The sequence below is a fragment of the Tenrec ecaudatus genome, chromosome 7 (assembly GCF_050624435.1).
Source record: "Tenrec ecaudatus isolate mTenEca1 chromosome 7, mTenEca1.hap1, whole genome shotgun sequence".
In the NCBI taxonomy this organism is placed as follows: Eukaryota; Metazoa; Chordata; class Mammalia; order Afrosoricida; family Tenrecidae; genus Tenrec; species Tenrec ecaudatus.
Window position 1 is genome coordinate 124,246,679 of NC_134536.1, and position 16,931 is coordinate 124,263,609.

At 43.5% G+C, this 16,931-nt stretch overlaps 1 pseudogene; it reads left to right on the forward strand.

The window, feature by feature from the left end:
• Nucleotides 1-13: 13 nt before the first annotated feature.
• LOC142452495 (rho guanine nucleotide exchange factor 39 pseudogene) lies at nt 14-16,637 on the forward strand (annotated as a pseudogene).
• The last annotated feature ends 294 nt before the right edge of the window (nt 16,638-16,931 follow it).

The window sequence follows — 16,931 nt, forward strand, 5'->3', positions numbered from 1 at the left end:
CTGGGTTATCACTATGGGTGTAAGGTGAGCCATTGTTTGCCTTTGCATGATACAGATAGCTGGTGGTCACCAGCATGCCATCCTGTTATTAGCCATTGGAGTGTCTTCTTTGGTGCATTCTCGGTTCCTGTTTTTGCCCACCTTTTAATTGGATTATTTGTTTTCTAGTCAGTTCCCTAAACATTAGCCTTTCTCTATTGATCAAGGAGGAGTGGATAATTTCTTCATTTGTCAGTGAAAGTTTTGCTTTCCTGAATGTTCCTAACAGGTATACGTGAAGTAACAACCTGTGGCCGTACTGTTCTGAGGAAGGAGGATGGTTTCCAGTTATATAATCTAGGTTCGGTATGTCAGACAAGCCACTTCAATTTTAAGAGGTCTCAGCCCCTCTCTGTAGAATGAATGGGTTGGATAATGTATGAAATACATCAGAGACTATCTGTAATAGACAACTTGGCCATCCCACCAGTCCTCCTTGCCAGAAGTCCATTCCCACTCTTGGCAGCCCGGGGTGTTGTAGAGCTGGGCTGTTTTCCATAAGGGTTTTAAAATCTTAAAGCCAGTTGTCAGGAGTTACTTCTTTAGACGGATTAAAATAGCTAACGTTTCAGCTAGTAGTCAAGGATTCAACTGTTTGCGTACTCACCCTGGCTTCAAGAGTTGAGGAGACTTATTGGCTCATACAACTTTAAGTTTAGGCATGCCTTTGAGCAGGCTTTGAGGTTGGCTTCTTGCTCCTTTTCTTCACAATTCTCCTGTCTCTCTTTTTCTGAGTATTAGTTCTGTCTGCTAGGGGCTTCCCTCTTGATGGCAAACTGACTGGAAGTTTAGCAAGTTTTGTGTCCTCACCACACTATACTGAGAAAAAAGAATATCTCTTTGGAGCTTTGTTTGTTTGTTTTAACCACAAGGAATAATTGCTCATACAGGTTTCCAGAAAGAATCCCTCCTTATGGATTCAAATTGGGTCACTTCTAGTGCCCGGTCCCATCCGAATGGCAGTGACTTTATTGGTCTGAAGTAGCCCTGGTGGTGTAGTGGTTATGAGGAGGGCTGTGATCCGAATGGTCAGCAGTTCGAAACCATCAGCAACACCTAAAGAGAGAGACTGGGCTTTCTACTCCCCTAAAGGGTTACAATCTTGGAAACCCACATGGGGTGGGGAGTGAGATCGCTATGAGTGGGCATTGACTCCCATTCCCGTGAGAGCGTAGTTGTGCTGATGGACCTAGACCTGGATTCCTGCACCACTGAGACCATCACTCTGCTAAGTCAGGCCATACCCCAGAGCGCAGAGGTGACCTTGGGGAGGGTGGGACGGACAGGTGATCATTGATTGGGCTGATAGAGTCAGTAATCAGCAGCGTCCACTAGAGGAGGGCTGTTCTCAATTGAGTGCTAAGATCTCTCCTAGCGCTACAATCTGATGGTACTAAATCCTATGTATTTTTCTCTATGAAGTAAGAAGACGTCACTGACTATAAAGCAACAGCTAGCGCTGTAATGCACTTGACTGGGAAGGTTGTTGTAATTAGATGCCAATGAGTCTGTTCCCACTCATAGCAGGGGATAGAGGATGATTGCAAAGTTATGTTGCCACCCAAAGTCCATCAGTAGTCATTTGGACACAACCTGTCAGAATGGTCCCAAGGAAGAGAAGAGCCAGTCAGGGTGCAGCATAACACCAGTGAAACACACAACCTTCTCTCCACCCCCACCACCCCCTTCACCCCACCCACACGCACTACCATGACTCCAGTTCTTTCTTTCAAATCTGGCTAGACGCGCACATGCATAGTGGTAGATATAAGAGCTCAAAACACAGGGAATCCAGAACAGATAAACCCTTCAGGACTAATAAGGGGAGCACTGATACTAGGAGGGTAAGGGTAGGGGGTGAGGGTGGAGGAAGGGGGAACTAATCACAATGATCAACGTATGGCACCCTCTCAGGGGGATGGACAACAGAAAAGTGGGTGAAATGAGACAGCAGTCAGTGTAAAACATGAAAAAAAATTATAAGTTATCAAGGGGGCATGGGGGAGGGAGGGTGGGTGTGGGGGAGATGAGCTGATGCCAGGGGTTCAAGTAGAAAGAGAATGTTTTGAAAAAGATGATGACAATATATGTACAGATATGTTTGACAAAATGCACATATATGTGGATTGTGATAAGAGCTGGGAAAGACCTCAATAAAATAAATTTTTTTAAAAAGTCATGTTGTCAAAGAAGCCAGCATGGCAGATGACAGCGACCCAGGGTCATAGCTCGGTTCTGTCTTTGAGTGGCAAGGGGAAAAATGCCTATGAGCTCCAGCCAACTGAAGGGGGGAGAGAGGAGAAATCATTTGACGCATGTGGAGAGCGGTTTCATGCAATAAATGTAGATCAGTAAACGTCGAAGGGTGGAGACAATTGGCAGAAAAAGTTCTTTAGCTTTTGACTTGGTCTTTATTTGTGTTACCTGAACCAGGGAAGAGGCCCCTGGCTGCCTCCAGAGATCAAGCCCTTGATAAGGAACCCAAAGGCCAGAGGCTTGAACCACCCTTAGTGGCTGGGGGGCAGGGCTGGCGATCTGATTCTGAAAGGTGACCACCTTGACACGGTGCGGACCCCGGTTCTCCTGTGCAGCCCAGAGGGTGGCACGGAGGCAAAGTGAGCACAAAAACAACTGGGCGAGGAAAAATCCAGAGCAGGGGGAATGGAAGTTTTCCAGGCCAGTACGATCAAATAGCAGCCTGGAAGATAGGTGTCTACAGCAAAAGAGCCAAGGAAAGGAATTATGAACAAAAGCACATCTCAGAGCATAAATTCACATTAAATTTATGTTTAAGGTTAGCTCTTTATCCTGAACTATGGGCAGAAAAATGGTTGCCGTCTCAAGGACATCACAGAAAAAAACATTCTTCCCCAGTCTTGCCCCTACCCCCTCTATTTTCTAATGTTGTTAAGTGCTGTCGAGTTGGTTCCAGCTCAGCTACCCGAGTCACCACCGAACAGGGCCTGATTCTGCGCGTCAGGTCAGCACATTCTAAGTGATCCAAGTCGGGGTTCATGGGGAAGACATGGGGGCCCCAGACTAGATGGAGCCACACACTTCTAAGACTATTGTTTTCGGTTTCACCTTATCTCCATCTGTTTCTCACCTAAGTGGGGGCTGAGATGAAAAGAATGTTTTTATCAGAATTTTTCTCACTTCTTCAATTACTAGAATGATTTCACTCTTAGAGAAATTTCTTGTGCAAGGAGTTCTGCTTTATACACTTCCCTTCAAAACTGTGTTTGATCGGTGCGTGGAAATAGGGAAGGTCCCCAACCAGTTCCTATTATTTTCTAAGAAGAAAAATACCACTGATGGCTTTTATATGGGGTAATTACTTAGTGAAAGACTCAGGGGGGAAGAAGAAAAAGAGCAAAGAGCCTCAGCAAGATGTTTTCCATTTAGATTGCTTTATTTTTCATGTTCTCAAGGAAAACTATAATCTCATTTATACATTTGCAGTTTGTTATATCTTTGCAATAGGGCAAGAGTGTTAGAAAATTTTGGACAGAACAAACAATAATTAAAACAGAATCTTTCTGTTAGAAAAATCAAAGGAATGTCATTCTTTACATTTATTTTCCTATGGTGATCTTTAAAATGTGTATATATATATATACATACATACACATTTCTATTTCTATATATAATCTACCTTTATATTTTATGATTGCTAAGTTTGTTGAAAGGGGGCCCTGGTGACATGTTGGGCTGCTAATCACAAAGTCAACAGTTCAAAACCATTAGCTGCTCCACAGGAGGAGGATGGAACTACCTGTTTCCTTATAAATGTAAAGCCTCCGAAGCACGAGGGGGCAGTTCTACTCTGTCCGATAGGGCTGCAATGAGTGCTACTTTACTGGATGTCAGTGAGTTTGGTTTTTGAGTTTAAGCTTGTTGAAGATGAATTACACGTTGTGGCTGTGATTGGCAGAGGCAAAGGGCAATGTCCCACATTACAGATCACCAAACCAATTAAAAATTAAACATTTATCAGATCACTAGGGGAGGTTTTCTTGTGCAATTAAATGAGAGTAAGATAATGCTCTAAAGACATGTCCTTTTGTCCTTCCCACTAACATGCCCAAATACTTTTGAAAAATTAGCAAAAATCTAGGATCAATGCCATTTTAGCAATATAAAATTTTAAACTGACCTAAAATTTCAACTGACTTAAATAAATCAGTTGATACTTAGTATAGGTAAGACTAAGTGTGTTCATAGGCCTGCAGTTATGAAACGTACACACAATCTTACTGTTGTGGTGAGGTGCCACAGAGTCGGTTCCTTCCGTAGCAAAATTTATGTCCGACGTGGTGAAACACCGCCTGGTCCTGGTGCCATCCTCCAATCGTTGTGTTTGAGCTCACTGTCGCGGCCACTGTGTCAATCCACACCGTTGAAGGTCGTCCTCTTTTTTGTTGACTTTATCCTTTACCACGCATGATGTCCTTTTCCAGGGATCCCCTGGCCCATATTCCAAGTACCTGAGATAAAGTCTTGCTATCTTCACTTCTGGCTGTACTTCTTCCAAGATAGATTTATTTGTTTTTGAAGTCCATGATACATTCAATATTCTTTTCCAACACCATAATTCTAATACATTAACTGTTATCCAATCCTCTTTATTAATCATCCAAGTGAATTTCACATGCATATGAAGCCATTTCAAATACCATGACTCCCATACCTTAACTCATGTAAAAAACAAAAACCAACTACAGATGGATCGAAGACCTAAATGTAAATCCCAGAAGTCTAAAAGATAATTAATGAGAAAATACAGACACATTTTTGGGCCATATTACAGGGCAAAGACACACTATCAAATATAATAAAGGGAATACACACAATAGTAGATCACTGAACCTATTAAAAACTAGACACTTATGTGCCTCAAAAGAGTAAAGGGGGGGGGGGTGGAATTGATAGTGACACAAAGGGACTAATCTAAAATCTATAGAAAATGGCAAGACCTCAATAAGAAAAAGACAAGAAATCCAATTAAAAAGTGACTGAGGACATGGACAGACAGTTCAACAAAGATGACTCTCAAATGGCCAACAAACATATGAAGATCATGATCAGCAGCCTGTGGGGGAGGAAAATCTAACCAATGACGAGGTAGCACTTACACTGACAGTGACAGCCAAGTACACCGAAGCCACAAAATAACAAATGCTGGAGAAGCTGTGGGGAGAGAGGAGCCCTCCTGGGCACATTTTCACTCTGGTACACATGAAACTGCCATGGGTCCCAGTCCACTCAGTGGCTACTGATTAAGAGATCAGGCTGAAGGAAAGAGTAAGGGAGAGAAACCCCCTAGCATTTCGTTTATGCCAGGACTTGCAGGAAGAGTACTTGTATTCATATCAATCATATATACTCAACCCCCCCCCCCCCAAACCAAGCAAACCCACCATCCTTGAGTCAGTGCCAACTCACGGCAACCCTATAGGATTGGGTAGAACTGCCCCTGTGGAGCGTAACTCTTTCAGGAGTAGAGGCCCTCATCTTTCTCCCTCTGTGTGGTGGGCGCTTTTGAACTGCTGACCTTGTAGATCCCAGTCCAAAGCATAACCAGTATGCCACCAGGGATTCTAAATCTTACATAGAAGGGATTATTAGCACCAATGTCAGATCCTCCAACTAGCAAGATAAGCATGGACTTACTAGTACTTGTATTATTAATCCGTTATGGGCAATTTTTCACCACATCAAAGATTTTGCTTTTAGATATGGCTGGCATCTGTCTATATCCCAACCCCACAGCATAAGCACCTGCCTACAGAATCAAAGCCTCTTTTTAAATGCACAATCCCTGACAGGGAGAGTGCCTAGGTAGTTTAGGCAAACAGAGTGCAAAGTAAACATGGCCTTTCTTGTGCTTACCTGCTGATCTGTAGCGAACAATTCCACATGGGTTTCACCACTGTAAGTTAGTGACTCAGTCCTGGTAAGCCTTTGCTTACATTGCATATTAGTCAATCCGCCCTGTATATGAGTCACTTGCCAAGAATTCTGCCCACAGTGAGCTTATGGTTTCTTAGAGGGAATGCAACTTTGTGCTTAAACCACAATGCAAACTGGGAAGAGAAAGGCAGTGAGTCATCAAATGCTGCTGACGACTAAGTGTGGAGCATTTGAACCGGGAATTTGGATGTGCTGAGATACAGCGAGGAAGGTGTCCCGAGCAGAAGAACAATAAGCATTAGGGAAGATGAAAGGCGTGTTTTGTAAACAAAATCTAGCATAGAGAAGATTAATGAGGAGTAATTGGAAAGATAGACCTAGATGAGAGAGGATGACAATATAATTCATATTATTTTATTCTAGCAGCAATGGAAAAATCCGTAGTGGCCCTGTCCAGTTAGTATTGGACTGAAAACTGCAAAGTCAATTGTTCAAACCCACCAGCCATTCCAGTGATTCAAACTCCTTAGAAGAAGAAACAACTATGTGTTCCCATAAGGATTTCTAGTCTCAGAAACTCTATGTAAGATCACTCTTAGTTGGAATAGACTCAACAGCAGGGAATTTGGTTTAATTTAATTATCAGAAGTGGGGAGCCACACCTGCCTGGCACGATCGTTGATGACAATGGATGCACAGGCAAATGTGGTGAAGAAAGCTGATGGTGCCCAGCTACCAAAAGATATAGCACCTGAAGTCTTAATGACCTGAAGATAAACAAGCAGCCATCTAACTGAGAGACAACAAAACCCACATGGAAGAAGCACACCGGCCTGTCCTGACTAGATCGCTGAGGACAAAGTGGGTGCATAAGCAAAAGTTGCAAACAAAGCTGATGGTGCCTGGCTATCAAATGATATAGCATCAGGGGTTTTAAGGCTTGAAGACAACCAGGCAGCCATCTAGCTAAGAAACAGCAAAGCCCACAAAGAAGAAGCACACCAGCCTACCCCTACGCGAATGCTGAAGACAAAGTGGGTGCATGGGCAAGTGAGGTGAAGAAAGCTGATGGTGCCAAGTTGTCAAAATATATAGATTCTGGGGTCCCATAGGCTGGAAGATAAACAAGGGGCCATCTAACTGAAGAACAACAAAGCCCACATGGAAAATGCACACCAGCCTGTGAGATGACAAGGCATCGAAGGGATCAGGTATCAAAGACCAAAAAAAAAAAAAAAAATCATAGCATTGTGAATGAGGGGAGTGCAGAGTGGAGACCCAGGGCCCATCTAGGGGAAATTGGACATCCCCTTGTAGAAGGGCTGTGAGGAGGTGACAAACCAGTCAGAGTGCAGTGTAGCAACGATTAAATATACAATTTTCCTCTACTTGAATGCTTCTTCCCCCAACAATCATAATCCCAATTCTACCTTACATAATTTGCTGGACAAGAAGATGTACACTGGCATGATAGGAACTGGAAATATGGGGAATCCAGGACAGATGAGCCCCTCAGGAACAGTAGTGAGAGTGGTGATATCGGGAAGGTGGAGAGAGGGTGAGGGAGAAAGGGGAAACAGATGACAAGGTCTATATGTAACCTCTTGCCTGGAGGACGGACAGCAGAGAACTGGGTGAGGAAGACATCGGATGGTGTAAGATATGATAAAATAATAATTATTTATAAATTATCAAGAGTTCAGAGGGAGTGGGAGGGAGAGGAAAAATGAGGAGCTGATACCAAGGGCTCAAGTAGAAAGCAGGGGTTTTGATAATGATGATGTCAATATATGTTGTGCTGGACACAATGTGCTGGACACAAATGATGTATGTATGGATTATAAAAAGAGTTGTATGACCCCCTAATAAAATGATTTAAAAAAAGAAGTGGGGAGCCACAATTGATTTTCTTAAGCCGGGCAATGACAATGACCTCAATTATTTTTCTTGGGAGGAATATTCTGTAAGAAAGATAGTAAAGGAGGTTAGGAAGCTTTTGTATATCCAGGTAAGAGCCAGTGAGAGCCTGAATCATAGCATTGTTGTGTCTTCTATTGCTTTGGTAAGGGTACTGCACATCATACCCCTAACTGCACTCAGCTTCTCCTTTATCAAATAACACATTGACTTACCCTTCTTTGCATTTCTTAACCTCTTTTGCATTCATTTCTTTTCACTTATCAATATTCCTGGCTTTCTGATATCTACCAAACCCCCTGCTATTACATCGATTTGAAATCATTGTCCTACTTAGGGTCTCTGAGGCTGGACATCTTTATGGGACCATATAGCTTCATCTTTCCATCGGAGTGGCTGGTGTGTTTCAATGGCCCATCTTTCAATTAGCAGCTCAGCACTTAACCCACAGTGCCACTAGGGCTCTAGGCCCAATTTATTTTACCTAAATCCTTGTTGTTGTTGTTATTGTTTTTGCTATTTGGACAATGGTTTTCTACTATAAAGGCGGCTTCAACTTGTTTTTACATTTGGGGAGTATTCCATTGGCTCATGCAGGCTCATGCTGCCTCTACGCAGTGCTTAGTCCAGGGTCTACTATCAAAGGTTATCCGTTAGGATCTTTAGATACAAATAGAATAAAGGATGCTTGTTACCTCATAGAAGCTCTAAGCAAGTCAGAGGTCTCTACAGTTGGGAGCAATGCCCATGACAGACTGTAAGTTTGCTGCAGAGGAGAGGACAGTACGGCAGCAGCTTGACACAGACCCCACAACCTACATACAGGCAAGACCCTGGGGTTTCCCACCAGAACTTCCATTAAGGACTCCTAGAGGAGCTGCTGCCTCTGTTCCTAATCTTTGGAAATGATAGATTCCAGGGCCTCCTGCTTCCTAGGCATGCTTACTTCTGAACTGAAACCTTTGTAAGTACATCTCATTGGTAAATCCCAAGCTCCATGTAAACATGGGTTTACCAAGAAGCCAAGGACACTTAAAATTCTGGATTCCTTAGTACAGACCGAGAGTCCTAGAAATATATATACATAGTCAGATGTCGGTGTTAATTTTTCAAAGGTATGGATATGGTAACCGTAACTCTGACTTCACCTGCCGCTTTCTTTTTTGAGTATTCCTTTAAAATGTCTCTTTTGGATGTAATCCAATCTCCATGATTTATTAAGAAATATAAGCAGTGACTTTAATAAGGGGTAGAATCTGTTGGTTTCGTTTTTCTTGCTGATATCTTCTGCTGGATGAGTGTATGACTCAATTCTGTCAAATTATTGATGATGATAATTTTCTTCTTATATATCCCAGGTGGACATGATTTCAACAGCCATATCTATGCATAGAGAGCAAATATATTTCCAACCAAGGCTTATATACACTCAGCGGGCCTGTAAATCCCCCTAATTACAGGTAACCACATGCGTAACCAGAAAGTGTTGTACAGTAGGCATACACGTGACAAGATGGGCATGAGCTAGGGATATACTTGCCACAGGAAGAGGACCTGCCACTGTTACTAAATGTCCATCTTGCCAACAATTCATTGGGAAACTTAAAGAAACTTGTCTAAACTATCAGTCAAAAATTTTTTTTTGATAAATCATGCTAAAGTTAAATTTTCTTTAGATTGTTTTTAGGTGTTATGAAATCATTGCCACATGAAAAGGCAATCAAAGAGTGGGTAGCTAATGAAAATGATATGAGATATGCAATAAAGAACTCCTTAAGCAGAAGAACAAAGTAGGAAGCCTCAACTGCCTGACCTCAAATTTATTACACGGCCACAGTACTTAAAACCATTTAATACTCATACAAGAAAAGGTATATAGACCAATGGAACAGAATAGAAAACCCAGAAATAAATTAATCCACCTACAGGCCAGTGATTTTCAACAAAGATCCAAAAAGCATTCAATGGGAAAGAGATAGTTTCTTCAACACATAGTGCTGACAGTTTCCAGAAGAATGAAACAGGATTCATGCACAAAAACAAACTCAAGATGGATGAAAAACCTAAATGTAAGTTCCATATTCAAAAAGACCACTTTAGGGCCTTATTACAGACCATAGACATACTATTCAATGTAAAAAAGGGAGCAGCACATAACAAAAAACAAAATAGATGACTGGAACCTACTAAAAATAAGACACCTATGTGAATCAAAAGAATAAACAATTCACTTCAGAGGACAGCTCTGAAGCTACAGCTCAGGGAGAAAGACATATCTGATCAGAGCACACAGGAGCAAACGAAAGGGGAGGGAGAGAGAGTGGAACACATCCTGGACCACCAAACCCTGAGGACGATATTCCTGCTCAGAGCAGCCAATACACAGAGAAGACCATAGGGCTGCCCCCACTACGAGACATCCCTCACTGATTCACAGCACTATGGGAGATAACACTGGAGACACAGTGTGAGAATTGCTCCCAATCTGACCCTACCACACCAAGGCCAAACACTAAAGGCATGCAACAAAACAGCAAGGGGGAGCAGAGCAACGAAGTCCCCGGGGAATACCAAAATAGACTGTGGGACTAGGGCGTGCCACCCCATCAGACTTGACAGGAAAATGCTCCTAAAGGTCAGCAAACAGACCTTGAATTATTTGTAAGCTTTTCTTTTTTTATCATTGTTTTGTTTTCTTTTGTTGCTTTGCTTTACTGTCTTGTTTTTGTGCTTATTATTATCTCTGCTTGTCTATCTAGATAAGATAGGCAGGATAAACAATCTGGAGGAGACAACAACAGAATTGATAGTTCCGGGGACATGGGACAAGGGGAGGCAGGGGAAAAGAAGTGGGTGTTAACAAACCCAGGGACAAGGGAACAACAAGTAATCCAAAATCAATGATGAGGAGGGTGTGGGAGGCCTGGTAGAGCTTGATCAAGGGGAGTGCAACTGAGAGAACTTACTGAAACCCAAATGAAGGCTGAGCATGATAGTGGGACAGGAGGAAAGTAAAAGGAAATAGAGAAAGAACTAGGAGGCAAAGGGCATTTATAGAGGTCTAAATATGGGCATATACACATGTAAATATATTTATATATGATACCAGGAGGTTGGAGGTAAGGTGGAGTAGAAAGGGGGAACCAATTACAAGGATCTGCTACATAAAACCTCCTCCTTGGGGAACAGACAACAGAAAAGTGGGTGAAGGGAGATGTCAGACAGTGTAAGATATGACATAATAATAATAATTTATAAATTATCAAGGGTTCATGAGGGAGGGGTGGGGAGAGAGGGAGAAATATGAGGAGCTGATAACAAGAGCTCAAGTAGAAAGCAAATGTTTTGACAATGATAATGGCAACAAATATACAAATATACAAATGTGCTTGACACAATGGATGTATGCATGGATTGTGATAAGAGTTGTACAAACCCCCAATAAAATGATTTTTTAAAAACCCCAAACACAACCAAATGTTATTTTTTTTAAAAAAGAGGTGCCATAATTATTCTTAAATATGCATATAATATGCATACTTTTGTGTGTGTGATGTTGGTTAACTTATTCAATTTTGTAATATGCGTTGATATTTTCCTCATTCTAAATAAATACACATTTAAGTCTGATTTTATTTAATTTTTAAAATAATAAATTTATTGGAGGCTGTGACATATAACAATCCATACATCCATTATATCAAGAAGACATGTACAATTATTGACATCAACAATGTGTAAACATTATCTTTCTTCTTGAGCCCTTTGATATCAGCTCCTCTTTTTTCTCCCTCCCCTAACCTGCCACCCCTTGCACCCTTAATATATTATATATTGTTATTATTTATATATATGTTACACCACCCTTTTTAATCCCTTTACCTACTATCCAAGTATTCACCCCCTCCAAGAGGGTTATTCTGCCCTCATTGACCCCTTCCCTCCTTTCTTCCCCCTTCCCTTCCTCTACCCCCCTGGAGTCATTACTCCCATTACTGATTTTGAGGGTGTTTTTCTTTCCTGAATTCCATGTACTGAAAGCTCTGGTCTGTGCTCCTGATTGCACACTGGTCTAGCAGGATTTACAAGGTAGGACTGACATCATAATAGTGGAGGGAGGGAGGATGAAAGAACTAGAGGAGTGTTGTGTGTCTTGACAGCGCTAAACTGACCCGGGATGTGTTTTCTTCTCTGTGCAGAATATCCAATTATGCTTGGATGGGCTCTGGGTCTGCACCTTGACCCCTCGCCATCACCTTGGTGAGGCTGTTTATTTGTGAACTTCTGGCGCCTATTCACATGGACACACATCACGATCACACAGGCTGCTGTGCTTCTGCTATGTGAACTTTGTTGCTTCCCTGCTAGATGACCGCTTGTTTGGCTTCAAGTTTTTAACACCCCGACACTATTTCTTTTAATAGCTGGGCACCATCTGCTTTCTTCATATTTGTTTATATACCCAGTTTGTCTTCAGCAATCGTGTCTGGGTGGTGGGCAGCGCCCAGTGCCACATTATTAGAACGAAGTATTCTTATGTTGAGGGAATACTTAAGTAGAGGCCAGAGTCCATCCACTGCCTCAATTTACTGCCATATAAATATATGTACATAGGCCAACACCCCTATTTTTATGTGTTAATATGTTTACATATGTAAATATATGTACACCTCTATGTTTATGCCTCTATAAATAGTTTTGCTTCTAGTTCTTTCCTCTATTTCCTCTTTTCACCTTCCTCCTGTCCCACTATCATGTTCACCCCTCATTTGCCTCTCCGCAGTTCCTCACAGCTAGATTATGGCTGATCCACCACTACCAGGAGATCTCTGCCCTCCTTGCTATCGATTTTAGATCCCTAGTTGTTCCTCTTTCCATGACCTTGTTTGCTTCCCTCCCCCACCCCACCCCTCCTCCTTCCCCAAGATCACCCCAGAGTCATCAGTCCCATTGCTTTCTCCTTGGGCTTGTTCCTCATTCCTATCTTATATAGATACACAAAACAGATACGATGAAGACAAAACACCAACCAACCAACAGACAACCAACCACTACTACCACCACCGACAAAACCCTATACATAATTCCAGGTCTGTCTGCTGACCTTCATGACTATCTTCACACTGGTCCAGCGGGGCTCCAGGCACTGCCCCTTCGAGTCTGTTGTCCATTTTCGGGATTCTTCAGGGGCTTCGTGACTTTGTCCCCATGGGTGTTGTTATGTTCCTTCTTGGTCTGCCCCACTGTAGGGGGGTCAGACCAGACTCACTCCCCAATATTGTCCTCTGTAGCGCTATGCTCCAATGTAGGGACATCATGTCTCCTGAACTGTTGTCGGCTCTACAGTCCTCTCTGTGCCTTAGGTTCTCCAAGCAGGGATGTCGTCCTCGGGACTTGGTGTGTCAGAATGGGGTCTAATCCCTCATTCTCTCTCTTTCTTTCTGAGTTTGCTCTCATGTGGGCAGGACGGTAACCTTCTCTATTAATGGGTTGCTCCATGCTGTTACATTGCACGCTGCGATGCTGTCTGAAATCTCACTCCTTTTCCTGTGGAGACATAAACAATACCTTCCCCGAGGGTGGAGTAGTGTCCTGTTCCCCCCAATGCCATTGTCTATTCCTTCATCGACCCCCCTTTCCTTTTCCTGTTATTTATGTGTGATGCCAGATGCATCATTGGGCTTGGTCTATCCCCTATCTGTGTGCCTATCCCTCAACTGGTAAATTATGTATTCTTTAAGCCTAATTTTAAATTAATAAATTTTGCAGTTGCTCTCTTAAAGAAACCATTACCCTGGCCCATATTTGTATAAACCCGAAGCTTCACAATTCCAAGATTGCCTCTAGCTAGTTCCTTCAACCCTAACTGAGCTGAGCCTAAGACAGTCTTTAGCCAAGACTCATAAGATGGGAAATTCCCGAAACACAGAAAAACTGTTTAAACATGCTGGGTGGCCCCAAACTTGATGATTGTCCTTAGTGACCTTACTTTATGCTTGAGCATAGTTCTGACATGTAGGAATAGCTCCTCTCTTGGGGAAATACATTGGCTAGGATTTGAAAAGAGAATAAGAGACTGGAACACTTACCAGGAGTATTGGGTAGACACGGATAGAAGTTGGACTGTGGTGAGAATAGATGACCCTGATCATTAGCATAGAGATCCCAATAACCAGGGCAGAGGGCTCAGAACTGATGCGCGTTCATTGAGAGTTTGTTTCTGAACATCCTTGAACACACTTGTGAGAGTCCTGGTGATGCAATGGTTAAAGAAAGGGCTTATCTCCTAAGTGAAGGGCCAGGAGTTCAAATGCACCAGCCAGTCTGTGTGACTAGAGTGTGGCATATGGCTTCCTTAAAGATTTACAGTCTTGAAAACCTTATAGGGGCAGTTCTACTTTGTCCTCTAGGGTCGCTCTGAGTTGGAATGAACTCAGTGGCAAGCTATTTGGTGAGGTTTTTGGCTTCTTTAAAAAAAAACCAAAAAACCTCAACTATGCCAGTTTATGTAATGACTACGGTTCATAGATATACCAAGACCATACTCACTACTATTGAGTGGATTCTAATTCATAGCAACCCTATAGGACAGAGTAGAATGGCCCCTTTTGGGTTTCTGGGAGTTTAACTCTTTTAAAAATTTATTTAAAACAACACACATTGATTATCTTTGAGTTCTGGAGGTTAGAAGTTAAAAACAAACAAACACAAAAAGCCCAGACTTACTGGGCCAAAAACAAGGTGCCGGTCGACCTGTGTTGGAGGCTTGTTGTCTTGACCAGAGTCTGCCCACGTGCTTTGCTCAGGGCCCCCTTCTAGCAATGACTTGGCTTCTGCTTCTATCGCCACCTCTTCTATGACTTTCCAGTTTTCTTTCTTCCTTTATTGGAGCAGGCTTCAAAAAGATTGTGGGAAAAATTCCATTAACTTTCATTTACATAGAATTTTGTGATTAGATTGGACCACCCAATTAATTCAGGATAATCTCCCCATCTCAATACCCTTAACTTAATGATGAATATATAGAGTTCCTTTGGCCACATAAGATAACCTATTGATAGGTTCTGGAGATCAGGTTGTGGTTATCTTTGGGGGAGTGTTGTAAATTATTCTGTCTACCACAAGTATTTTGTCATCAAAATTGTTCAGCATTTCTCATTTATTGTGATAATGAAAATTAGTCAGACTCTTAATTGATTAATATTGAATTCTCTATAGGCTATGTATTTCTTTAGTGCCTATAATTTCTAGAAAGGCTCATTTCCACTGTCCCCTCTTGCTGCTCAATGCTCATGACTGTTTCATGCTCTCTTCAATCCATTTAGAGTATAACTCTTTGGTAGTTAAATCTTTATGGGAGTAGACAGCCTCATCATCCTCCCACGGAGTAGCTCAGGGATTTTGAACCATTGACCTTGTGGTTGTCAGTTCAATGTGGAATGCGCCACACCACCATAACTTCTTAGATCTATCATAATTTTACACAAATAATGTATTTTCTCCTGTAAACCTGCAGTCTCCTCCCCCGTTTGTTTCCTATGCATGTGGGCTATTCATGTTACATGTCAAACCTATAAGACTGATATCAACTCACCCCTCATGAAGAACAGTCAAAAGTACATTGTATAAATGTAACTTTGCAGTCCAGGGAGTAACCTAAGATAAGAGACCGAGGGCTGACCCCTCCGGCTGTCCATGGGAGCCCTTACCCCGGCGCGAGGTGCCCACTGTAGGAGCACCGTGCCTGTTGGGAGCGGAAACAAGCCTGCACTGGCCGGGATCTACTGGAGACCGAGCAACGTTACCAGGAGCAACTGAGGCTGGTGGCCACGTACTTCTTGGGGATCCTGCGAGCCATGGGGACCCTGCGACTCCCAGAGCACCAGGCCCTGGGAGCTCATGTATGGCACCAGCCAGCCCTGCCTCGCTACCTCGAAGGAGGACCCTGGGGACAAGGCTTGGACAGCTTCTGCTGCCCCTTGGAGCTCTACACCCAGTTTGCTGCCAAGGCAGAAAAGTCCCGGATCACCTTGCAGCACCTAAAGGAACACTAACCTGTCCGAAGGCGTGTGCAAGTTCAGGAAGGGCGCCCACAATTCTCAGGCCTTCAACTCCAGGACCTGCTCCCTCTGCCCCTGCAGCGGCTCCAGCAGCATGAAAATCTCGTTGTTGCACTGGCTAAAAGCACAGGTGCGAACAGCCCTGACCACCAGCAGCTCCCACGGGCTGTACGGCCGATCAGTGAGACCGCCCAGTGTGTCGATGCGACCGGTCAGAGGCTGAAGAATGAACAGCACCTCCAGTGTGTCCAGGTTCTGCTCAGTGGCCGCCAGGCAAAAGGGCTAGCACCTACCTCCTATTTTCCTCGACTACTTTTGCAGTACAAACGTTCCTCGCACCCTAGGGTGCTGGCTCCTGCATCAGGGCTGGCTGCTGCCTCCCCAGGTGGGGCCACAGTCCCTTATGTTCTTCCTCTTCACCGACCTGCTCCTGAAGGCCAAGCCTCGGCCCCCACCCCCTTGCACCTGCTGCAGAGTGGCACCTTTGCCTGCCAGGCCCCCTACCCCATGGCCCAGTGTCAACCCCACAGGGTCTTTGGTCACTCAGGAGGCGCTTGTGGTGGACTGCGTAGTCTGTCCTTCCCCCACGAGAAGCTACTGCTTGTGTCCACAGACCAGGAGGACCTGTCGCGCTGGTACCACAGTCTGACTTTAGCTAGCAGCCAGAAGAATTTACAAATTACAGAACCCAGAATGCCTTGGGGATAAGTCACAGTCAGGAGTACAAAGGAAACTTCTTCAGTAGTTAAACACAAAACCCCTTCATAGATGGAGGAGGATCATTTTGTATTTTTTGCCTGGGACCAAGCCAAGCTGGGCCATTGACCAGCTATTGATCAGGATTCCAAGGCGGACTGTCCCAGCACAAATGTGGCAGGCTTGGGACCCATGGGCACAGCGGTTACCACTGACTGCTGTCCAACAGGTCAGTGATTCAGATCCACCAGCAGTTTGGAGAACGATGTGGCAGCCTTGCTTCTGGAAAACACAACGTCTGAAACC